We start from the raw sequence: 26,679 nt of genomic DNA, 5'->3' as shown, positions 1-26,679 counted from the left end.
TTGTGTCATCAGCTTACAAAAAAATTTGGAACAAATGTAACTGCCTCTTTATATTTTGACTTTGTCTCGTTATGTGCTATCTGAACGAAGGCAACTTCATTGTCTGAGATACCCTCCTCAAGAGACACTTCAAACTGGTCAAAGCGCCCGTCAAGGAATACCAGATCCAGGATAGATGGACATTCCCCTGAATTTCGCGTACTTTGACGAACAATTTGTGAAAGGTTATAAGTGAATGCAATGTCAAGGAGCAAATCACAGTGTGCCTGTTCCCACAATTCTGTTGCGAATGTATCCCAGTTAATTGCAGGTAAATTGAAGTCCGCGGTTAGGAGTAGTCGGCAGTGGCGCTTTTTGTTTGCTTCTAAGTAACTCTGTATCGACTCTAAGAATGAAAGAGGTGAGTTCGGGGGTCGGTAAATTGTACCGAGGACTCGTGACGTTCCAATATTCATTTCACACCAAAGACTTTCGTGTTCTGGGATACCATTTAGTGTTTTGAATTCAATATTTTCTTTCATTATTATTGCAACGCCGCCTCCTCGAGACTGTCGATCCCGACGTACCATCTTGTATCCGGGAGATATTATCTCATTATCTTGAATCTCTGAACGCCACCATATCTCTGTGATTGTAACAACGTCCGGATCATACTTCACTAAAATGTACTCTAAGCCTGCAGTCTTATTCACGATACTTCTAGCATTAAAGTTAACTAGACGAAATTCATGATGCCCTCTCTGTTTCGGTCAGTCCTCGCTTAGAGCTGATAGAGTACTCTTATTACGCCTGAGCTTGACTCGACGGTATTTTTCGTCGTCCCAACTTTACATATCACCATCGATGAACATTTTATCATAGTCAAGACGCACGCGCTGTCCTCGTTTTCGTTCATCCTGCGCAGAATTCCAAAGAAGCTTGCGTTTGGTAACTGTTTCCTTGCTGTAGTTATCAGCAATGAATATTCCAGTTCCCTTTAGCTTTTTACAGTTTTTGTAAAATTTTGACTTTTCTCTGGAATCGTACAGCTTTACAATAACAGGTCGCGGCTGTTTGCTCTGCCGTTTCCCGATCCTATGTATTCGTTCAACTGTGTGCAGAGTTACGTTCAGCTGCTTGTCAAATAAATCGGTAATCACTTTTGTAGATAGTTCTTCTGTTGTTTCTTTTTCGCCCTCTGGAATTCCGAAAACCATGAGGTTATTTCGTCTGCTTCTGTCTTCCAAAGACATCAGCCTATCGTGCGGCGTTTTTACAGACGCGTTCTGTGTTTTGTTTGTCTTAGTCAACTCAGCTATCACTTTGGCTTGGTCCCTGACAGCCTGCACCGTCTTCTCAACTTGTTTTATTTTCTCGCTCAAGGCGGCTAAATCCGTTTTGATGGCTTGTTGCCCATCAAGCAATTCTTTCAAGAGCGTTGTTGTGTTAAGACCTGGATTCGTCTCAATGTCACCAGATAACAACGGACACAGAGAAGCGAATGACAAATAAAGCACTTTTGGGCACGGCAGCACTACAATGAAGCGATTATCATTCTTGTAACCATAATACGAATAGAAACCAACCTGTTCAAGGAACAGAAGTCGAGTTACAGGTGACATGGCTTCTGCGGTGCCACCGTGCCCACTGAAGCAGGCTGCTGAATCCGTTACCTTTATAGGACAGGACGAAGTTCCCGTGATGCTTCCATAGTATCTGGTGCCGAGGGTGTCGCTGACAGGCACTTCCCAGTCAAAGACGGCCATATCAGGAACGGATCCAACGATGCACGTGTTGTATGCGTTCTCATGGCAAGATGCGCAGATCATGACTGAAGACTATGACAGACTATGACCGAAGGAGCTCGCTCAAACGGGATTGCTACCGCTCGGATCTACGTAAGTACTGCCGAGCTTTGCCTCCCTGAACAGCGAGCGAGAGGCTCAAGTTATCCTTTTTTTGTCATGTGCGTGGTAATAACGGTGCCAACTGTGCACGCGACTCATGTATGACCAAGTGACGACTTCGTTCCTTTATACAATGACGCCAAAATAAGGCGCGTGAGTTGTACGGTTGCAAATATATAAACGATTATAGCATAACTTGTCTTAGGTACAGGCGGCTTTAACAAGGAACCACCTATGCTAACCGAACTAAAAGATGTTTTCCGTAAAAACGCCTCACCGGCTCTAACTCGTAGTTCAATATATTGGCCGTCAAATAATTAAACAAAGAGTTAGTTTGGGTAATTATTTTATTCATTTAATTAGGCATTTTGATTTCTTGTAGAAGTAATGGCTGCGTAATCCAGCAATTTAGATCAAGGGTTAGAATTTCGCCACTTCCCATAGACAATTATTGTTAATTTGAATCTTCTAGAAAAAAGAAAAGCACCCTCCATACAGGGTCTCCAAGCTATCATGTACCAAGATTTTAAAATATGCAAATGCCACCTAGGTGGACAGACTCAAGGTAACGTTGTTTTCCGCTGCTTGGCGATATTACGATTATCTTTTACATTTCGCCTAATTACACAATTAGTCCTAATTATTTATCCACTCCTTTCTAATTATGATTAGATAGAAAGTGTCAATGAGAAAACTGTAGAGCAACATAAAAGACTCCCGATACAGCTTTCTGTTGCTCGATGCGTGCTACATAAACGTGTTTTTCCAAGCGTGAAAGAAGCCCGCGAATACACGCAATATTGCCGCGCGACTGGCCGCTCGAGGCACTTTGCGCATATTCGCGGGCTTCTTTCATGCTCGGAAAAACGGTACATGCGCAGAGCACATGGTACGCATCGATCGAAGTGTACCATGTGGCCTCCTCACGTACGGCTTTTTTTTTTGTTTTTGGACTTCGTTTCCTATGATGCGTGTGGGAACCTCCTGAGTAAAATATCAGTATTGAGTTTCCGCAGTGTTGTCGTGTTTCTTCCTTTCTTCAGTGTCCCTGTGCGCTGTTACCGAAAGTATGGGGAAATGTAGATGCAGCTGATTAGTTTTGAATCTGTGGGAAACCAGCAGTGTGCGTATGCAATAGTAACACCGAGGCCAATGTGTAAATTAACTGACGTGAGAATGTGAGCTGCTAGCTGTCTTCTCAAGCCAGCGCGCTTTGTGTTCTTTTTATTCTATCAGCAGCCCCCCCCCCCCCCCCCCCTTCCCCCGCAGCCCTTACGCAAGGTTCTCAACCAGACAGTGCAGTGTCTCGATTTCTTTAAGAATTATACTTAACGCGGGGGACTGGCCGATGTGTCGCATACCCTCGAGACAGCTGTCGTACGGAAACTGGAACGCGTCCCACATTGCAAGTGGAGAGCGACAAGCGATCCGCGGTGCGCCGTGTTGAACCGCCCACCATGTATCCAGAGAGGCAGCGAAGCGTAACAGCGACTGGCTGAGTGCGTCAATGGGTGTTGTGTTTATTGATGTTGTCTTCCTGTCAAGAAACAGATGGTTTGCGAGACTGGCTACCGATGTAAGTTTGACCCCCTTTGTTTCCTATAACCGCATTCATAGGAGCAACCTTCACTCGCTCTTGCGGCAATTACACTGGAGTGGCTGTCTCACCTGTGTCCCCTAAAGTCGGACTCTGCCTACTCTGCCACTGCTCCCGCTTCAACGAACAATGCCAGGCTGACCAGTGTGTCTAGTGTGGACTAGACGATCGGCCCCTCCACAGATGCAAAGATCCCGGTAGCCTGTCATGAAGGCGGCAGTCTCGAGTGTCCGCAAAACTTTGGTTTGAGCTAGCTGGTTCATTCTGCAAGTCTATGCAGGGCAATGCGCTAAAAACACCAACGTGGCATTCCGCGCGGATGGCAATGCAGACAAAGGTGTACGAAGCTATAGGACAAGTACTAACAAATAGTACCAAGAAATAGTTTGTACTAACAAGTACTAACAAATAAGTTATCTTTGTGAGAGAAAAAAAAACAACGAGCATTGTATTCGTTATGTCTCGTTTTCTCAAGGCATGTTCGTGCCATAGATCTGCGTGCAGCATTTGTCATTCATTCGTAACACATGTCGGGGTACGAATGTCGTGGCGTGTAAGTGCTCACTCACCTGGCACTTGACATCGTATTTCTTTGCAACCTGCAGAAACTTAAACAACAGCAGCTATTATCACGGATAGAAATGATTTAGACCCTTCTCAAGAAGCTCCACAACTCCTACGTGAAAGATTTTGCGTTTAAAGCAAAATAGTGACGCTAGTGGTCACTTGATTGACATGACACAAACACAAGATAACATTATGTAAATTTTACAGCACAACACAAAGATATCACTATTCCCCAACTCTCTTCGTAGTTACGCGCTGTTTCGTTTGTTTGTTTGTTTGTTTGTTTATTTTGTTCTCTTCGGGCGTCTGGCTACAGGCTAAAAACAAAAAACTAGAGCAAGCTCATCGTCTGGGCTGAGTGCACTGGCGCGCATATGAAAGAGATAGGGTCACGCAGCATGACACGCTCCTGATGAAGGAATATAATAAAGGCGCGAGCTGATTGCTTTGTACTGGCGATAAAAACCTAAGAAAGCTACTTCGGAGATTTACCCAACACCGATATTGATCGCATCTAAGTGAGAAAGAGACTCGTAGCATAGAGTTATGCAGATAGCGTGGATGCATTTCAGGGCGCGTAACGTACAAGGATGACAATGTGCGAATGAACAATGCGATACAGGCGTGCAGTGACGTTGTACACGACAAAGCAAAATAATAATAATAAAAGGTGGAAGACAAACATCCAGTTGAAGTGGATGAAATGCAAAGCGTTTCTGGGCAAACAGGTGCGAAAATAGGGGCACAGTCACTGAGCACTAAACCTAATCGCCTCAAACGTCGCGTGAGTCGAATAGTAGTAGTGTCGGCCTCGAAAATTTGTGGACTGCACTATCTTTGGGACGGGCTAACAACCTAGAACTGGTACAGCGCAACATGCAATGGAAGAAACAAGCCGAGCCGGCCAGATAAAGGAGCAGAGCGCTGTTCGTTAACTCGCCCAATTCTCAACCCTAGGGTTAACCACGTTATAGGGCACTATATCTTCGGGATTGACTCACATTTCTAGACAGCACTATTACAACGTAAGCTGTGATGGGCTCATTCGAACAGCCGCTTCGGGTGGCGATGGTTCCCGCCGCCACCGCCGCAGGTGTCCGGCCCTCCGGCCCTCAATCAGTTACCCTGCCACTGAGCCTCTCCAGCTCTTATTTTTTATTTATTGCCGGCTTTGACATTACACACAAACAATACATAAAAGATGAAACGTGTCAACAAGGATTTTGCTAGCACGACATATCATTTCTTTTAAGCTGTAGTACGCTTCAGGGATGTCCATTGGGCGCTCCTTGAACAGCCAACACGGATTGACATGCTAGATAAATTGGCAGCATTGAAAATACTCACCGGCGCCAGCGCTTGCTTTAATACGGCGGCGTCGTCCTAGCACGCGAGGAGACACGAGATGGGACATGCGCGACGCGTAGCATCGGCACGTGCATGTTTTGCATTTGAATTGGATATTATTACACTTGGTGGAACACCGTGTAGTAGATGCACAGGTAGCGGTACAAGGTAGATAAGTTTTGAGGAAGATAAAGAAGAGCATGGAGATGTGCAACTATTGCTGTAACGAAACATGTATGGTATACTTGAATAATTCACGCAGGATAGGTGACTGTTTTCCACCGTCCCGTTTCAAAGGGAATGCCATTAAATAATAATCATCATCATTATCATCATATTGTGCAGTTTTATATGTGCGCGGCTTAGCGTCGATATGTACAAACTTCGCATTCCTGTTCCTTTGTATTCCACCAGACGTCCCGAAATGTAGCAGCTGCATATAGCAGTTGTGTGCTCCATGTAGCTGGGCTTGGTTAAGTGAAGCAGGCTAGGCGACTATTTTTCACCATCCCGTTTCGAAGGGGTGCAAATAAACCATCATTATCATCATTATAATCAGCAGGAACTTAGCGTGCCATGGGTGAAGGGATATGACATGCGCGCCACTTAGTCGGATACCTGTGTTTACTCGTCAGTACACGTTATGGCGCGTCCGCGCAAGGTACGAACCGCTGCTGACGATGCGACTCGTGGACCTATGCGCGCGAATGCAACCAGTCAACATCGGTATAAAGAGTGCGGAGAGCAGGACAAGCAGCAGCACAAGCCGCAGCTTGCCGTTGACGCCGGGCAGATAGTTCAGATAGTTGTCGTGAAAACGACGCAAAGGGACTTCACCGCGTAGATCCTGTATTGCGTGGCGCCGAAAATGGAGCTCCAGTGAAGCCGCTCCTCGAGCTTACGCTGTGACTGTGCTGCGTGTTTTGCGCAGGCCTGTGGCTTCTTGCGTGAACATCGCCATTCTTACGAACATTTTACGTGTTAATAGATCTTAAATAATATGCACAGTTTTGCATACCAAAACGACGATGTGTTTATGACACACGCTGTCGCGGTGGAAAAAGCGTCCATGGCTTATTGGTGACAGTATCCGGCTTCCGCGCTGCAGGTTCTTTGTTCGGAACCGATCAGTGGTCGATATTATTGATTTCATTATTGAAGAAATTACATTTTCGCCATAAGGGCCAAGCAATGAATGCGATAGCAACTTGTTGAAATACTACACGATGTGTAAGGCACGTAGCTGCAGTGGCCATATGAATCGCAGGGAATATAAGCTGACTGGGTAAACACGAGGACTGTGGCGTGGTAGACACATTAACAGAGAACTCGATGACCGCGAGCAGCATCGGTTTGAACAATACACTGTCTTATTGGCGTCATCATGTTGTGTTTGCCTCGTGTTCCCGTTCTGCGGCATGCTCACGGTGGGCGCGATGCGTGCGCCCACTTTGCACTGTCGAGCTGCAAGGTTTTGCCGAAGTTGTTGCTTAGCCTTGGCGGCATGCTCCTCAACGCGACGTCTAGGCGCATCCAGCGTTGAGCTGTAGCGTGCGCCGCACACATAGCAGTATACATAATCATGTATACGTGCCATTTCCATAGTGGTGAATTTATGTACCAGTTTCCTTGCTCTTTTTCATTGTTTAACCTTACTGTAACCATTTAGTAAAGCAATGAAGGGGGCTAGTTGGTGAACGTTCATGGTTGTATTGCGCTCAGTTTTACAAACACGATATTAAGGAAGGACAGGACGTGCATGGACGTAGCGCAATGGACGAAATATAAAGTACGAGGAAGCGGAGGAAGGTTAGGGATGTAGAAGCCCGATGTACTCGAAATAACATTTAGTAAAGCAATGAAGGGGGCTAGTTGGTGAACGTGCATGGTTATATTGCGCTCAGTTTTACAAACACGATATTAAGGAAGGACAGGACGTGGACGGACGTAGCGCTACGTCCGTCCGCGTCCTATCCTTCCTTAATATCGTGTTTGTAAAACTGAGCGCAATATAACCATTTACTGTAACCAGCCTCCCGCAATACTCCATTTTGGAGCCCGTGAAGACCTTGAATAAAAAATGAATAAATAAATTATGTCTGCACCTGGACTAGTGGAATGGTGTTGTAGTGTATGTGGGCCCGCCTTGCTCGAGTGTGATCAGCGTTTTGGGGAGCTGTTAGTGCAAGAGCTCAGAACACAGCGATGGGAGCCTGTACACGGGCAAATGACATTTATCAAAAGCAATGTTTCGGGTGCCAAAACACACTTTTACATGAGAAACAGTTCACGGCTAGCCGTAAATGTAATGATACCATCCGTAGCTTCTCAGTGAAGTTCACTATCACGAGCATCTGTTCACTCTGTAGCCCTGTGCAAAGTCTTTCAGTGGTTTTCAATTAGATCACTCACGGTACGGTGTCGTAGTGGCGACAGGAAGGAGAGATGCCTTGAAGCAGCAAAGGGAAGCACTGTTCCGCCATCCAAAAGTTGTACAGTAGATAACCATATGAAATTATGTCTACGTTTTGCATTTCAGAAGATCGTGCTCCAATTTATGAATGACGTACAACGAATGAGACACTTCATTGCAACGCATACTGACCTACATTATATCACTGCAGAAAACACCCAGACGAACATAGTATGATGTCATGAGCTATCAAGCGGAGAGAGTCCTATTCACGCAAACCCGCTTGCACCACCAGTTGCTTTCGGGCACACGGGCGCTTGTAGCGATTCCCCGAGCCAACCGATTATTTGTTCCGCTTGACTACCTTCACAAGGAGTGAAGGCGGTTTTGCAAGAAGCGCGCTGTTAGGTAAGGACATTTTTACTCTGGATCTGTCAGTCGTGTGCTGGTTTATTTACCATTTGCCATCTGCGGCGGTGGGGTATATAAGTGCGGCTTGCCGGAGTCAGCAATGAGTTAGTCCTTGCAGTACCGAACAAGCAAGACCTCAGAGCTTCACCTCAGAATGAAGGCATTGGTGAGTGTTAGCTTCCTAAAAATGTCTGGGTTATGGGCAATCTGACGTCGAAGATGAAAGTATGCAGTGTTGGAACTATCAATAGTGCATGTCAACCAGAGTAATGATTCATGTCAGTGAAAAATAAAAATGGAAGTATCATTCTCGGCTGACCTAGGACAGGGTTATTGGCGATGGCTGAGCGGCAGTCTCCGTAACAGGCATAAAAGTAGGCTTATGATAATGATGATGAAGAAGACTTCTATGCATGTTCATCCTGCCTTCATATCATATTCTCATCGGTGATTTACGCAAAATTACCTTCCTAAGTTGTTTTCCCAAAGCATGGCGGCAGTAACTTGGGGGAAAAATGCAGCTCGTCTATTAATTATTTCAAACCGCTGAACATAAGTCTCGTATATAGTTTGTGTTGTATTCTGTAACCCCGGAAAAGGGACCACCACGCATTTGGCAGTAACATTCCATGTTACTCTCGCTTTAGGGACACTTTTGGTATCGCACTAACGCACGGTACGCATACTGTGTCATCAGATTGTTGCATTTGTGCAGACAAGTGTCGTGTCAGGTTAGCGGCTTAGGCTGTTATTTCTCCTATTGTTACAGCATTCTCAGCTGTTGTGGCGCTCATGTGTTCGACTTTATTACTTGCATAGCGAAAGACCACATATTTCATTCCTCGCTTCGCCATTCCCATTTTAGCGGACGTACTATGCAGGAGCTTTCTTCGTAAAGGATGTGTAAAATCGATATTATACTGGCCGAAGCCCGTGGAAGTTGCACTGTCATAAAGGATGCTGATAATAAGACAAAGGATAGTTAAGGAAGGAATAGGCTGCATTTAGTTGATGAATCAGTGAAATCGTTATTGATTTGGAAACATGTCATGAATTCGCGTTCTCACGCACAGCATTTGTCAAATACAAGCTTGACACATTGAACGAAAGTGAGGCTTCTGCTCGGTCGCGTTTGTGTTAATTCCGGCAGCCTTCCTCGAACTTTAAACCTGTGCAGGAAACGCATGGAGATGGACCTGAGGTAGCTGTCCTCTAGCATGACAGTCTGCTTGGAGAGAAAACGAGCAAAAAATATAATCGATATGCGGCATGCTGACACACTACGGGTGACCATCTGGTTCACGCTGTATCCCGTATCCGTCTGATTTGGAACGTAGTTTTGCTTTCGGATTTTTAATAATCTGCGGTCTTCTTTTTCTCCGTTAAAACACAGGTTGGCGTTCTGCTGCTGACAGTTGTACTTGCTGTGTCAAGTGTGGATGCGGGTCACCACTACGGAGGCTACGGTGGGGGTGGCGGTGGTGGAGGCGGCGGCGGCGGTGGATACGGTGGTCATGGAGGATACGGCAAGGTCATCGTGATTCACGGACATGGTGGAGGAGGCTATGGCGGTGGCGGAGGGGGAGGAGGAGGCGGTGGCGGCTACGGCGGCCACGGATGGTGGTAACATGGCCAGGCACAGTATGCCCCCCTTCGTGCCCACCACACTTCAATCCTGTGAGGAATGAAAGGGTCAAATGGCGGGCTACAGAAACGAAAGAAAGGTCTACTTATGTAGTACTGTTTCATGTTGTAAATAAAGAATCGTACTCGACGCAAGACCTCTTAATTGTACTGCAGTCATAGGCAGTGTGCGCTGTTCCCCGTCTTTCATGAATCTACTGCAGTCAACGAAAACAATGTGTTGTAGGAAATTGCCATTCACCCATGGGTCGTATCCTGGACCTACCACGGAGCAGCGAGGTTTGCTGCCACTAGAGTGCAAAAGGCATCTCTTTTGGGTTGGTATATAACAGTACCAGAGATTATAATTGACCTACTGGTTCATCAGCAACGGATGCCTCAAAAAAGAAAGAACGCTAGAAAACGAAGTGCACTTTGCCACGTGGGAACGTCAAAACATTAGTTTTAGGTTAGAATGAACAACCACAGCAGTAGGAAAATGCGGAATAGCTCAGTGCTCTTCACAATAGAGTTCTCTTTATTAGCATTGAAACTGAGTTGCTACCTTAAAGAATGAAAAAAAAAACAATACCATCTTAAGCACCTGAACATTATATTTTGTTACACTCAACCCAACCAAGCGCGATGCACAATTCCAAGATCTCAGTCAGTGCAATTGTAAATATGCACTGATTGAACAGTGGGAAACAGCTGCCCCTGAAATGTCCGCAAGCAATTACGCTAAATGCTACAGTAGCTATATTTTTGTCCCAAAAGTGACGAGTAGGGGCCCCACAATGTCAAACTATTCCAATATATTCTTATTCCACTCAACTGACGTCAAATTTACGCATCCGCTGACGCAACATCGTGTGGTGACCCGCAGTGCTGTCTGCACAACCCAATCAAACGCTCTCCTCGTTTAAACGAGATCACTTTCGTTTGTTTTCAAAACGAATAAAATTGCCTACATTGAGCAGTTTTTCTTATCTCATTGGTTGACAAGAGGTGAGGAGCACACTCAAATGGAGAGGGTTTCGGTGGGGCTATGCCAGTGCAGTGAAAATAGATAACCGTATGAGGAGGGTGGTGCTGGCGTCTGCGATTAGTATGCTTCGCCTTACTTTGCTTGCAATGGCTGGTTGAAAATTTTGAATGCATGCAACGGAAGGTTAAGAATGCCGCTAAAAGGGATCCTCAGCAAAAAATTGTTGGCAGAGCGATGTCGTATGTTTGCTGAAAGGCTTGATAACGTTATACTGCCACGGAAAAAGTTTAATATACGCAAAGAAATACACGTTGTCTGGCAGGTACGAATAGCCAGCGCCTGAGTGATCGGAAGGCAGGTATCTTCTATTCATGTCGGAACGGGGCAGTCTCAGGCTACATAGAAAAAAAATCAGTTTTGTTCGGCATATATTGCATCTTTAACTTTGTCGCTTTGACGCGGTGAGTTTTCACGGTTTTGTGACGTCGCGGGACTGATATGCGAAGTGGGCGCAGCCCTAAAGCTTTTGACCAATAGCAGAGGGCTAATGTCTAACGAATCAGAAATAAATATGTTTCTTATTCGGTCTGTTCATGTATAATGAATGTGTTCACGTGATATCAGATGGTGAGCTTACGCGGTTGTTGTGACCTCGCGTGAGAGAAAGTCGAAGTGGGGGTGGCCCTAACTTTTTTTTTTACCAATCGTCGAGGACTGATTGCAGAATTGGAATAGAAAAGCTTAAAATAGCTTTACGTTATAGCGCCGTAGATGTAGCGAATTTGATTGTGGTTTCATTGTAGCCAAAGTGGGCTCATTGCACATGCAAGACAGCTGTGTCGAATTGTGTTTGAAGTGGCAAAATGAATTTATTGCTGGAGTTTAGCGTGTTAGTATTACGATTTAATTTTGAGGCATGCCATAGTGAGAGACTGCGGATTAATTTTGACCACCTGAGGATATTTAACACGCCCCAAATGCACGGGACGCGCGCGTTTTTGCCTTGCACCCGGATCGAAATCTGGCCTCCGTGGCCAGGCTTCGATCCCAGGACCTCGCGCTTAGCATTCATAGGCACTAAGCCAGCACGGCAGTGAAGTGGCAAAATACTAGCCGCTGCTCCGTGATAGAGGAGTCAGCCATGTCGGGTGACTATAGGAGGACACACCAGAGGCATCTACAAAAAACCGCAGTTTCGCCCGAAAAGCGAAGCATCGATTTCGATGAAGCTGTACAGCTATACAGCTATACGAGACAGCTATACTAAGTAAGGATAGGAGTTTTATCGGCCGTATAAATTGGAAACATTCGCTTAATAAATGAATTACCAGGCATTGCGTCATAGCGAACAAGCAAACATGAACACATTGAACTCAATGAGTGCGGACACTCGCTCTCAAAGAGCTGGTGTGAGCACGCGCGGCAGCAGCAGCGAGCAAAGTGACCTTCGCACCGTCTCTCGCTTCAAAGCAAGAGCCGCTAGAACCGGGCGCGCACAAAAATATGAGCTGTATGCAGATCCCTTTCAAGATATGGCGCGCGACCGCGCGCGGCTGGGCAAAGCACGCACTTGTTGGGGGAGTCGAAGCCGGTCCCCTCCCTCTCGTGCCGCCTCCCCGTTTTCCTCCATACAAGGCGCGCGAGATCGAGCTGCGATCGTCAGTGCCAGTTCCCCTGGCGCCCGGTCGAGAAATGCGCAGTTGCGGCCTGAGTATAGCGCCACATCTCCCCCCCCCCCCCACACCCCCCTCCCCTCGATCCCATCCCCCTGCGGCCTTTCGCGCGACGGAAAACGGTGCGTTTGCTCTTCGCTTTGTGCTTCATGCTCGTCAGATTAAGCCGCAATTGTCGGCTTTCCTAGCGTGCTTTCACTCGCACATATATCATACGACGCGTGGAGACGATCTTATCGGCCTTGGACTTTATACGGAACATCAAGACGACACCTACGGCAAGAATGCGCATGGAGTGTCCATATAATTGCTATCGCAATAAGAAAAACAAGGTGCGGAGATTTATAGGCAATTCTTATTGCGCTAAAAATTCGGTTACTAGCTAAACAAGTGTGGTGTCGCGCGCACGCAGGCGCACACAAAGATGACCGCAAGTAATCACTGCTACAAGGCTGGCGTGATGGCGAACCCCGGCAGCGGGGAGAGAACTCTTCCTTCTGCCTCTCACTTCATCATTTTAACGCTGCCGTGGCTCGGCGACTTGAATTAAGTGACCTGCGACACCAGGCCCACGGAAAGAAAACGCGTAGAAAAGCCCCAGGAACCTCAGAAAACGCTTGTCACTGTTTATCCTGCTGAACGTAATAACTTCAAAACAAACAGACAAGCGTAAAACAAGCGTATCTCACCTTCTGTAGTCTCCCCTGCTGTCTGAGGTTTTGGAAGTTTCTGCACTAAACAGAAGGAAGGGTTTGCCAACAAGGCTCAAACCCGAATCTTGTTATACATGGCATCCGCCGCAAATTACCTCTAACATAAAGAGCGTGGGCCGCGTTTTTGCTCAGCCGATCATATAGACTTGCGCAAGGAGGGTCAGGCTAGAAGAGGAGATGCGTAATATCCTCCCCTAGTGCGTGCAAGGTCACGCAATCTCACACAGCAGCTGAACGAAGAAATATTGTCACCGGGTGGAACATTACCCAAGGAATGGACTACCGCTCGCATAGTCCTTATACCCAAACCGGGAAAACCGCGCAGGCTCGATCAATTACGACCGATCTCGCTCACATCTTGCCTGGGCAAACTTTTTGAACGAATTATACTCACTAGAATAGGAAAACACATGGAGGAACATGGACTACACCCCAGTTGCATGTACGGATGTTCCGGAAAGGCATGTCAGCACAGAATGTCTTCCTCCTCAAGCAAGAAGTCCTCAACACACTACCGGGCAGCCACAACAACATACTCCTAGCCCTCGACGTGGAAAAAGCCTTTGATAATATAGCACACGAAACCATCCTAGATGGCCTCGCCGCCATAGGAGGGGGAGAGCGAGTATACAGTATACCGTGGCTTTTCTCAGTCACCGCAAAGCGCGCATCGGCATAGCAGGCATACAGTCAGACATAAATTATCTACCGCAGATGGGTACTGTTCAACATCGGAATTGTAAAACTTGCGTTACAACTGGAAAACATCACAAAACTCGGATGTGCCTTCTATGCCGACGATATCACCCTATGGGCAACCAAGGGTTCATATGGCGACAGAGAAAACACATTACTCACAGTTATCGGGCACATCGAGTCAAATCTAACCACAGCAGTAATGAGATGTGCCCCACACAAGTCGGAGTACCTTGAAGTCCAGCCCGAGAAAGCTAAGAAACATCGAGCCCCGCCAGTACACCTCGAGATTGCCGGGCAAACTATAGACGATCTTACGTTCGATTCCTGGGCGCCGCCATTTTGGGCTGTTACACAAAGAAGTTCTGTGTTTTATAAGAAGTAAAGCGACGTAACATGGTCACGAAACGCTGAACGCATTTATACAACTATTTTCATGGTCGCGAATCGACAGCATGCTAACGTACACTTCGTCTTTAAGGACAGAAAAGAGCAGTGTTAGGAGCCCAAGATGGCGACACCTAAACGTTTCCGTAAAATAGTCTATAAAGCGCGTCCCGACAGCACGCTTATTAGGTATGCACGTCCAGGAGAATACAGCATAAATGTAGCCTCAGAGAAATTAAATCACGTTATAAGAAGCATCGCATCACTCATCGCCAGAGTAGCGTGCAACAAAGATGGTTTCACAGAGGACGAAACCTTAAGACTGGTACAAGCCCTCGTCATCAGCCCTGTCACGTACGCACACCCGTATCAAGTCAAGCGCAAAAGCGAGGCCGAGCGCACGGACACTCTTATAAGAACGGTGTACAAAACAGCCTTACAGCTACCGTCAAGCACAAAGAAATTACTAGCGCTAGGGGTATACAACACCTTTGAGGAGCTAGCAAGTGCCGCACTCATAGCGCAGAGGGAGCACCTCAACAAGACACAACTGGGATGGCACCTTCTTCAACGGCTAGGGTACCGGCTGACACCCCAGTACTGCAGAGAAGAAACACAACTCCTGCCTTAGCACATTAGAGAGAACTTTGTAGTAGACGCTATCCCTAAAAACATGCACCCCACGCACAATCAAGAGAGGAGAGCAGCGCGTGCCCGCATGTTGCACAAACGCTGCTTCAGAGACCCAAATGCATACTACACGGATGCTAGCCCGTATCCCTCGTCGCCACGTCGTGGGCCCGAATACACAATCGCACTCGTCAATCAGGAGAACCTGGTAGCCTCTGCCTCCATCCGCGCCACATTTAGCGCAGCAACAGAAGCAGCAGCGATCGCTCTCGCACTTCGCGACGCCGAGAGCAAGCGTAGATCCGCTCGCGTCCTTACGGACTCAGAAGCGGCGTGTCGATTATTCATGAATGGAACACTCCCTATACAAGCCTTCGAATCCTGGGCCGCTCACTAGAACGGACCCACGTTATCGTCTGGTGCCCCGGGCCCGAAGACCTGCGGGGCAACGAAGAGGTGGACTGCGCAGCTCGAGGTCTCACTAGCCGAGCGGCAGACCACGCCGTTCTTCAGCCCCCGACAGACCGACGAGCAACCCACGAGTCATTAACCACAAGTCAACGAATACTGCAGCACCAATGTCTCGAAAGAACAATACGCTCCCCCACACAAAGCTCTCAATAAACTCCAGACAAGGGACTAGCGCCGCCTGCAAACGAACGCATACCCACACTTGTCTCGTCTACACGCAATCTCCCAGACAGATATACGTCCCGGACATGTTCTTGGTGTAGCAACCACACAGCGACACTCGCGCACAAAACACACGAATGCACTCATCGTCCGGGCGACGCAATTTCGCCACGAGTCAAAGCACACACACTCACTACGTGGTCTTGGGAGGCGAGACTCTCCGAACGGGACCTGGGAAGCCAACTGGCGACCCTCGACCAGGCCCGGCGAGCCGCGATCGCCAGTGGAGCCCTGTCAGAGGGAACCACCCAGGAATAAACCGCGCAACGATTTCAGCAATAATAAAGTTCCACCCTTCTTCTCCTCACGCGATCTCAAACAAATGGCGCACGGGAACGCAGCGCGCATCAATCCATCACCCTCCTCAGATAACCTTTCTTGGTTCACCGTTCTCGGCTCTTGCTCTTGCACATGCAGCATGATGGGCGCGGGCCACACATCCACCTTGCCCTTGGGCTTCGTGCGGATCACCATGGCAACGGTGAAGTTTCTTTTTTGTTCAGTATTCTGGTAATTGGTAACAGAATAAATACAGTTCTGTGGTGTCCCATCGTAATGAATGCAACGAGCCAATGCAAGGGGAGGCCACGAAATATGAATTGACTGTCGTAATCGCTGAATGACAGCAGTGACTCACTACCGTTACACATATTGTGTAAAGGGATGTGACCCGTCTACTTAGATTTAGGCGCGCGTTAAAACACCGCTGGCGGTCTAAATTATGCAGCAGTCCCTGACTACGGCGTGCCTCGTAATCGGATCGTGGTTTTGGCGCGAAAAACCCCATAAATGTTTTTTTTTATTATTTAAGGGACGCGATTGTCGTGAGATTCGTTAAATCTCGAAATGCCTTGTTGAACTGCAGACAATACCTGCAGCATAACCTACTTAAAGGAAGGCATTCTGAATAAATGAGAGCGAAATATTCAGTAGAAGTAATTCCGCCTCGTTCATTCGATGAGGAACAGGCGCGCTGCGCTACAACAGCGCCAATGATGCAGCAAAAGCATTCGAAAATGTTCTCACTGGAAGAAATCTAGCATCCTCGAGACTTTGGAACGCGGTGTTGTTCCTTATAATCGAGCACGAGTGGATAGTCCGCCATTTCGAATAGTTAATTCTTGAAACAAAGAGTAACTATTTTATTTGAAAAGCGATGAAAATGGCTAGTTGGCGAAAGGTTCACGATTACGTCGCGCTGAGTTTTTACACTGGCGAAAAAGGTTGTTGCCGATGTAAAACTCAGCGCAACGTAATCACTTCATTTGTAGTTAAAGCTTATCACACCATTATATTTGCTGCTTCGCTGACGCAGTATATGTTCTTAGAGCACTGAAAAAAACTTTTTTTTTTCCGCTAATCTGAGGAATATAGAAGTGGAAGAGGTGGCTAGCGCAGAGAACAAGAAGAAGAGGAGATGAATAGGAATCAGGTGCTTCTGCGAAGAAATTAACTGATGGCATTATTTAGGATTTGGCGCAGTAGGCTATGTCAATTGAACGTGTCTTAAGTTCAATCCGTCTAAGCGGCAGCTCGAACTTTAAAATGACTTGAGCTAACGAAAACAGCGGAGGGAGCCGCAGCAGCACCGTCGTACAAACTGGACGCCGAATTGATAGCGAATTTTGAAGAAACACGGACTTCGTCGTGGCTACTTGCCCTGTTGGTCCAGAAGACACAGCTGACGGAGGTTGCAGATATTGAACGCACAAGGTTTTCTGAGTATCTCTGTTTCTTCGTATGAATTCCAAAGGATATTATCGATATATCCCCAATACGCTGGCAAGCTTGATCTCACGATTACAGCAGTAGCAGGCCTTACAGCGAATGCTGCTAAAGCAAGTTATGAAACTCGCTTTTGGCGCCAGAATTCATTAGCTGAGGATCCATCAGCATTACTTTGAGGGTACGTCAAGTTCAGCATAAGTAGGGATACAGTTCTACGAATATGCAACATCAAGGAATCAGTGCCCATTATCAGAGATTAAATAAGTGGACGCGACACGTTTTAATGCGAATAGCATTCTTCGAATACCTCAACCATCTTGAGCCTGCATCTATCTATCTATCTATCTATCTATCTATCTATCTATCTATCTATCTATCTATCTATCTATCTATCTATCTATCTATCTATCTATCTATCTATCTATCTATCTATCTATCTATCTATCTATCTATCTATCTATCTATCTATCTATCTATCTATCTATCTATCTATCTATCTATCTATCTATCTATCTATCTATCTATCTATCTATCTATCCTCTTACGCCGCCCCTGTCGAACCATCCTCATGCATTCGTTGTTACACCACCAAAGTAGTGCCGTCGTGGTCATTCGTGGTTCGTGATCATTCGTGAGCTTCGTGATCTGACTGTCGCTACACTGTCATCGTCACGTCTACTCCGACCCAGTGGTCCCAAATAGCTTGAACTATAAGATGTTCGTTCGAGGTCGTGATGCCGTTGTGTTCGTTGTTCCCTCGTTATTCCAGCTTTGTAATTGGATTCTCGTAATGTCGTCCACACACCTCTTCCGTCACAAAGTCATCGGCATACCTACTCGCCGTCACGCTGCCACTTTCGCGACGCGAACAGAATTCGCGTCGCGCATACAATCAGATTACATAAGTTTCGTTGACAACGGACAACAGATAGAACCGTGGATAACTTTAAAAAAACTTCCGATACACGCGGGAGCGTCCTTCTCCGAGCGATGACGTTTACCATTGCTGATCCGGTGTTACGGTTGACTTTGTGCTGCAATGTATGCAAAAAATGACAAAGGCATGGGACACGACGTGCCGAACCATCACGCTGGTCAACATGTACAGAGGGGTCCGTCGAGTTTATGCGACGGCAGTATGCAAAGAATGTGCAAATCCTACTCTCCTCCTAACGACGTTCAACCCCTGTACTCCAAGGGGTGGATTCTCTTCCATGCCCCTCCGTCTGGGTTGCCCCCACGTGTCCTAACAAGGCCCTCTACCAGGGGCAGCAGGGAATGAGGATGCCCGGATGGGGGTGGGTATAAGAAGGCCAGCAAGTCGCCACGTGTGGTTCACCTGCCCCTAATGGGCAGGTGCACGCAAACTGAACGTCTTTATATTTTTTTTTCCTTGAAGCGCACCGAAATAAAGCCGCTAGGGGGCCGTGGAGAACAGACGCGCCTCCCATGGGCTCCCGCTTCTTGTGCCTGTCAACCAGGATCATGGCCAGCGACCAACTTAATTTTGCGAACTGCATAACCGGCAAGACAAGAGAAATCGGCGGACACTAGCCACCATCAAGTGAGTGTCATATTTACTGATTTCTGCAATGGCTGCACAACCGCCTAGCTAAGCCCAACGCCGAACGAGCGGCTGCAACCCCGTGGCGCGTGCTCGCGCTGCTCGAGCGTATCTGCGAGCATAGCACGGGCGCCTGCCCACGCAGCGACGAGCTCTCGAGATGAGCGAAGCAGCAATAGAAGCAATCAACATACCAATAGAACAACTGGAAGATACAAACACAATCCAGATGGACCCGACTGAAGTAAACAACACAGAAACTGCCTGGAATTATGACGCAAGCAGTGGAAGAACTATTGAACGCGATAGCATATGGATTACGAGGGGCAGAAAAGGCAAGAAGGACGCAGAGCATCAAACAACACAAGAAAGCAACCCAGCCAAGCAACAAACGAATGGAAAGCCACCACCACCGCAATAGCGAAAGCCCCGAATGCCGCCTTTACCAGTCGACGACTACAAGGTCGTATTCCGCCCACAACCAGGCCTCGAGCTTGCAAAGTGGAACAATGTCACCATTATGCACGCCATCGGAAGAGCCAGCGGTTTCTCGCAGCAAGACTTCGGCGCAAAAGTGTGTGTTCAAGTGCAGAGAATTGAGAACCTGATTATTGCAAGCACGGCCGACTGGAAAGATGCGAAGAAACTCGAAAATATCAGCAAAATACAACTTGGCGGCACTTTCTTCACTGTAAAAGGCAACACGAGAACCCCGGACGATGTATCCAGAGGCGTAATAAGCGGGCTCTTGCCCGGCACGATTGAAAAAGAACTCAAGGCAATGTCTTCGCGCACCAGCGAGGTACACCGTCCTCCACGCTCGTATGCTCGGGCAATCGTCCGCGGCCGTGATCTTTTTCCAAGGACCGCACGTACCTTATTACGTCCGCTTCCAGAGTTTCGACTTTCGATGTCGACCCTACCGCAAGTCAGTGCAATACTGCAGAACCTGTGGAAACACGGGACACCGCCAGGATGTCTGCCCAAGACCATTGCCAGCTTTCTGCTCTAAATGTGGCAAAACCGATCAACTACCTGACCACGAGTGCAAACCCGCATGCAAGTTATGTCGAGAAGGGCACGAAACCGCAAGCAAAGATTGCAAGAAAAGACTGAAACCCAACCCACCGCCATTCAACATAGGACAGCAACGCACCGACAGGCTCAAAGTGAGAGACAGTCGCTGGAGCTCAGGCGGCGAACAATTCCCACAATTAGGAAGCTTAACCACCAGCTTGAGGGGCAGTGATGACAAGGCAGCCCCAAATGAAGTAGATCTAGATCTATACTCCGATCGCCTTCCCGATCACGCTCACGTTCGCACTCGCTCAAACGCGTGAGCTACGCGGATGTGGTAAGCGGATCGAGTGGATCGAGAACCACTAGCAGCTCTAAATTATTGTCGGCCGAAACTGCGGCCCTTCAGGCTCTCGAAAATAAGGTGCAAATTCAACAAAACACGTTGCACAATCAAAACAGTCAACTACAAAGCCAACAGGCCCTCATCGACAAGCTAATCCAATGTCAACAGATACAGCAAGACAACATAAACAGGCTTCTGCAAAAGTGCGAGGAGCAAAAAGATATAATTCATAAACTCCGCAGTTGACGCAAGATTCCAAATCCTCCAAGAAACTCTCATGAAAAGCACCCACGACACAATTGAGAAAATCGTCCAGGCAGCAATAACGAATTTCGCCGCAAGTATAGCAAATAAGGTCACCACGCTAGACGCCAAGGTGGATGGACTTGCCGCGCAACAAAACCACTTCATAGCCCAAATCAAGAAGACGTACGTAACAAAACAGCACCTCAATACGTCACTAAATGACATTCAGCCCGACAGAAAGCGGCCGCGAGCAAACGACCGAAGTGCCTCTCGTTCAGTTTCACCTACCCGCGAGCGCCGGCAGGGAACAGAAACAACCGACGATGGCGGTCCCTAATCACAGGACTACAAATGCGCTCTCGACTCTCCGCATATGGCAATGGAACTGTCGTTCCTATCGACCACGGCATGCTACCTTGCAAGAATTTGTCAAACAAGACCCACCCGACCTCATAGCGCTGCAAGAAACAAATGCACAAAACGTCCGGCTACAAGGGTACAACGTCCACATACAAACAAAACGCACGGCAATTCTTACCAAGAAGAATCTCACTGTACAGGAATTGGAACCCATCAATACACCGATTGAACACACCTTAATCAAAATCATACCGGAGAGGAAGTCGCTCAAGAGCGTATTCGTAGTCAGTGTGTACAGCCCTCCCAGAGACCCCCTTTCAGACTTCGACCACCTTGTCCGAGAAATTAAGAAGCGCGCCGATGGTCCTCAAGTCGTTAAGTAGGGGACTTCAACTCCCAACACACGGCCTGGGGATACCAGACCACCACGATGAAAGGAGCCCGAGTGCACGACACTGCACAACAGCACAGACTCACCATGTGGAATGACCCACTCCAAACAACGAGGATAGGTAATAGTGTCTCCAGAGACACAAACCCGGATCTCACCTTCACGCTAAACGTGCCTTCGGCAGAATGGAGACGACTCCCAGAAACCCTGGGCAGCGATCACCACATCCTCCAACTAACCGTGGCTCACACTCGCAAGCCCGCTAGGCTTGGAACGGCCCGGGTAACGGAGTGGAAGTCATTCAGAGACGTGCTAAATGTCGAGACTACCATCGAGAACATAGATGACTGGCTGAAGAAAGTCCTCGACACGGCAGAACACCACACGAAAATACAGCTTAATGAAGTAGTGCCAGCCGTCGACACGCACCTCCTCTACCTTTGGGAAGCCAGAAGAGCTCTCCTCAAGAGGTGGAAGAGACAGAAGTTAAACAACATAATAAAGAAGCGAATTGCCCTCCTCACCGAGCAAGCACAGGAATACGCGGAGAGATTAGGAAGACAAAACTGGCACGCATTTTCCAACCAACTCCAGGGAACCCTGAGCACAAAGAGGACGTGGCATCTCCTGCGCGCCCTTCTCGACAACGGCCCTACGAAGATGCAGCAGCGACAGAACCTCTGTAGGCTCGTGCACAACCACACCGGATCGGAAGAGAACCTCCTCCGAGAAATTCAGAAGAAGCTGCGCGGCGACCCACCGGTTAATACGACGGCACATGACAGAGTTTACGGTGGGAAACCAAACCCCGACCTTGACCAACCCTTCACGCATGCTGAACTCTCTGCAGCACTATCGACGCTCAGAAGAAACACCAGCCCGGGCAAAGATCGGATCATGAACAAGCATCTTCGGAACCTTCCGCAGCAGGCTACCGCAGCCCTGCTCAAGTACTTCAATGCATGCTGGGAGAAAGGAAAGCTACCGGCTGCCTGGAACTACTCGGAGATTAGCATGATCCCCAAACCAAATAAACAGCTCAGCATCGACAATTTGCGCCCAATTTCCCTTACCTCGTGCGCAGGGAAACTTTTGGAGCATATGATTCACAACCGACTAACCTCGTACCTCGAAGAGAACGGATATTTTGCAAACAGTATGTTCGGTTTCAGACAAGAACCTGTCAACGCAAGATGTCTTCCTTCTACTCAAGGAAGGCCTCATTGACCACCTGATTACCAGAAGCAAATCATCGATTTTAGCCATCGACGTAAGAGGAGCTTTTGACAACGTCAGTCACGAAGCTATCCTCTGCAACTTCGAAGACCTGGGCTGCGGTTCTCGGACATACGACTATGGCAGGAATTTCCTCACGGGCCGCACGGTCATAGTCGGAATATACAACCTGCGCAGCGACAGCTTCCGACTACCGAGCAAAGGCACCCCGCAGGGTTCGGTCATATCGCCGTTGCTCTTCAACGTCGCAATGATCAAACTACCCAGCCTCTTCGACGCGATACCAGATGTAAGACACGCTTTCTATGCAGATGATATCACGTTGTGGACAAGGGCCTCAAACACTGGAACACAAGAAACACGCCTACAGGAAGCAGAAGATACCGTCGAGACCTACTTGCGCAAATTCGGCCTTCCCTGTGCTCCCGAGAAGTCCGAACACCTCGTCCTCAAGTCGAGAACGAGAGGCAGACCACCCGGCTACGATGAACCCGATCCTAACGTCACCCTCAATGGAACGCCCATTCCAAAAGTGGAAACCCTACGAGTTCTAGGGCTACACATACACAAAGACGGGTCTGGGGCGGCCACCCTCCCGAGACTACAGCGAACGCTATCACAGCTCACGCATCTCGTCAGGAGAGTTGCAAGCCATAGAAGCGGACTTAAAGAACAAGACACGCTACGCATGATGCAAGCACTCCTCACCACTCGAATAACACACGGCACGCCCTACCTCGCGCTGAAGAAGGTAGAGGTAGAAAAATTAACATTCAAATACGGAAAGCCATCAAAATCGCCCTGGGCCTACCATCTACGGCTTCGACTACGAGACTTCTCAAGATGGGCGTACAAGAGCTAGCTGGCAAGAGCTAGCTGAAGCTCACAAAGCCAGTCAATTAGAACGACTGAAGCTCACGCCCACCGGAAGATCAGTGCTGCAACGGCTGAGCTACGGTGAAACCTTTATAGCCACCACGGACCGAAGAGAAAGGATTCCTCCAAACCTCCGCGAATCTCTGTGCATAGCCTCAATTCCACGCAACATGCACCCCACGTACCACAAGGAAGAAGACAAGCTCGAGTGGATGCTCTACGGCGAAGACACAGGCAAGATCCGGACGCCAGATACACCGACGCAGCCAAATACCCGCAAAGAAACGCTTACGCCCTGAACGTCGTAGATTCTCAGGGCAGAGAGCTAGCGTCTGCCACAGTCCGTGCACAAAACCCCGAGACTGCAGAAGAGATGGCGATCGCCCTAGCAACTACCACGTGCATGGACGCAGCTGTCATCTCCGATTCTCAAGCAGCCGTCAGGAACTACGCTAAGGGTCGCGTGTCGACAGAAGCACTGAAGATATTGAAGCACCGCAGCACTCCGATCCCCTACACCTGCGTGACATGGGTTCCTGGAAACGAGGGGCTGGAGGGGAACGAAGCGGCAGATGACGCGGCCCGAGGCCACACCTGCCGGGCCAACCCTTCCTACTCTCGAGATGCCTGGTCTGCGTCAGCCGAGGCAGAGACCGTACCCATCACGTACTCAGGGATCCTTCAACATCACAGGCTGGAACCCAGGGTGTACCCACCACCTCACCCAAAGCTCAACAAAGAATAACGCACTACACTCAGAAGACTGCAAAATAATACATCCACGGAATCATCATGCATAGACTGTACCCAACGCTACAAGGGTACCACTGCCCAATGTGCGGCGTACCGGACACCTTAGCGCACCTGATCATCGAATGCCCATGGCATCTAGACAAAGACGCATTGCCTTCACCGAGAGACTGTTACAACGCCAGACAAAGCGAAGACCTCATAGAAACGTGGGAGGCCAAACTCGTCTCCGAGGACCTGGAACAACAACGACGCCTCGTCGCCAGGGCCAAGGAGGCAGTGAAGGCCAGAGGGTTCCTGGAGTGAGGAGACCTCCCACCGAGACTGGAACCGGGGCTTACCGCGGAATACTGTTTCCAAAATAAAAGTTTATTTCTCCTCCTTGGAGTGCACCGCTCAACTGTAACAATGTATTAAACTTCTGTAATTTGTATTTACATCCGCTCGTATTACCCGCCGAATGGCCGTCCCATGGTCAATCTGGATCGAGCTCCAAGCAGGCGCTTTTAAAGGTTCACAAAAACCCGTCCCCTTAACACCGGTAAAAACGGCCACCGCTGAAAGAAAAAAAAAGTACACGTGTCACGATTACACGAGGTGTAAGGCTCGTAGCGGTAGTTGTAGTATGAATTGCAATAAACGTAAGCAGACCAAGTAAAAACGCCTGGCGCGATATGCATGCGTACACACATGAACAGATAAAACTCGACAACCATGAGCAGCATCGGTTAGAACTAGAGGGCATTGTCGGCGTGTCGCCTTGTGTTGAACCACACGTTGCCGTACTGCGGCATGCTCACGACGGGCACGATGTGGGCGTCCGCTTTGCGCTTTTCAACTGCAGCGCTTTTTCTTTTTTCTACGATGTCGCCTAGCTTCAGCCTCCTGTTCCCGCAGTTCCACGTCTGGGCTCCTCTGGCGTAGAGCTGCAGCATGCGCCGCACGCGGAGCAGTGCATTCTTCCTGCATCGGAACTACGGAATGGTTTTGCGCATATGGGCGGGCCTACCTTGTTTCATTGCGATTAGAATTTCACTAGGGCTTCTAGGCTAGCTCAGGCCGACCACTCTGCCGTTCTCATAAACTATATCTCCCCCTCCCACCCCCACAGCTCCCCCCATGCCTGCAGCTTCTAGGCCAGTATTACGACAACACACGGGGCCGTGTTTTCCGCGATGTGAGGCACGCGGTCTTCGCTGCGGTAACCACGCACGGCAGGTACAATTCTAGTCACCCTGCGTCGGCTACTACGCCTGGGAGGACGATGGCACAAGAAGCCGATAGGGTCTGCATAGTCCGCGTTGGCTATTTTATCATACGTTCCAGCAAGCAAAGTGATATAGGCTGAGATCTTAGATTACAGCTTCTTCTGTGCAACAGCCTCTACAATTGGAACACGAAAAGGCTTTAACATATTTATAATAATATAATAAGCGTTATAATTTTGAGGCATAGGGAAGTCGTACGGTTAATGTGAGTAATGTTCCTCAGAGAACTTAATAAAACTAAAGGAAACAGTATTTCTATGTGTAATTATTGATGTCGGGTAAAGATCGCGGGGAGTGTTGATAAAATCCGCCAATCTTCTGAACACGCTGGCTTGCGCACGGGAAATTCTTCACGATATTGTTTCCCGTTTGCGGAGGTATGCGCCCGTGGCCTAATGGTTAGAGGATTGAGCTGTTGTGCTAGTGGTCCTGCGTTAAAATCCTACCTTGGGGCGATTTCATTGACGTTTGTTTACTACAGAAAAAATCTTTCTTAATGACATAGCACCACATTTCCGTACGGTTACGTTTCGAACCTTTTTCATGGGCCGATCCCTGAAATTCTGCAGCCTGAAAATCTGTGCCATGAAAGATTACATCATTTTGAGGTTTGTGCACTGATGTTGTTGCGCAATTTTATTATCTCATTGTCTGAGATGATTTAAGATAAAAGGCAAGCCCTGTCAGTGGTCAGTTTCATGAGAGAATATTTGTTTGTGAGGTACCATTCTCCAAACACCATGAAATAATGTTGTCAAGAACGTATCTATGTCCTGGTATGAGCAGCTTTAGTGAAATAATAGTGTGGCAGTATAACATGCACATGTAACATGTCACATATATATATACATATATATATATATATATATATATATATATATATATATATATATATATATATATATATATACATACATATATATATATATATATATGTATATATATATATATATATATATATATATATATATATATATATATATATATATATATATATATATATATATATATATATATATATATATATATATATATGTATACATATATATATAATTGGCAATCAGTCAACATTAAGAACGGCATATATCATACACTTTAACGCAAATATATGTGGAGCCTGACAGTGACAGCGGCTAAAATTAGCTTGAAGTGTCCATATAATTGCTGCCGCATTAAGAGCAGCCCATAAATACTGCTTAGTGTATGGCGCCAAATTTCCACTGCTCAGCGTACAACCACACGATCTGGTATTCATACCCAGCTTGAGGGGCGC

Source organism: Dermacentor andersoni, chromosome 8, assembly GCF_023375885.2.
Source record: "Dermacentor andersoni chromosome 8, qqDerAnde1_hic_scaffold, whole genome shotgun sequence".
Taxonomy (NCBI): domain Eukaryota; kingdom Metazoa; phylum Arthropoda; class Arachnida; order Ixodida; family Ixodidae; genus Dermacentor; species Dermacentor andersoni.
The sequence above is the reverse complement of the archived record's forward strand: the minus strand, read 5'-3'. Positions refer to the sequence as shown.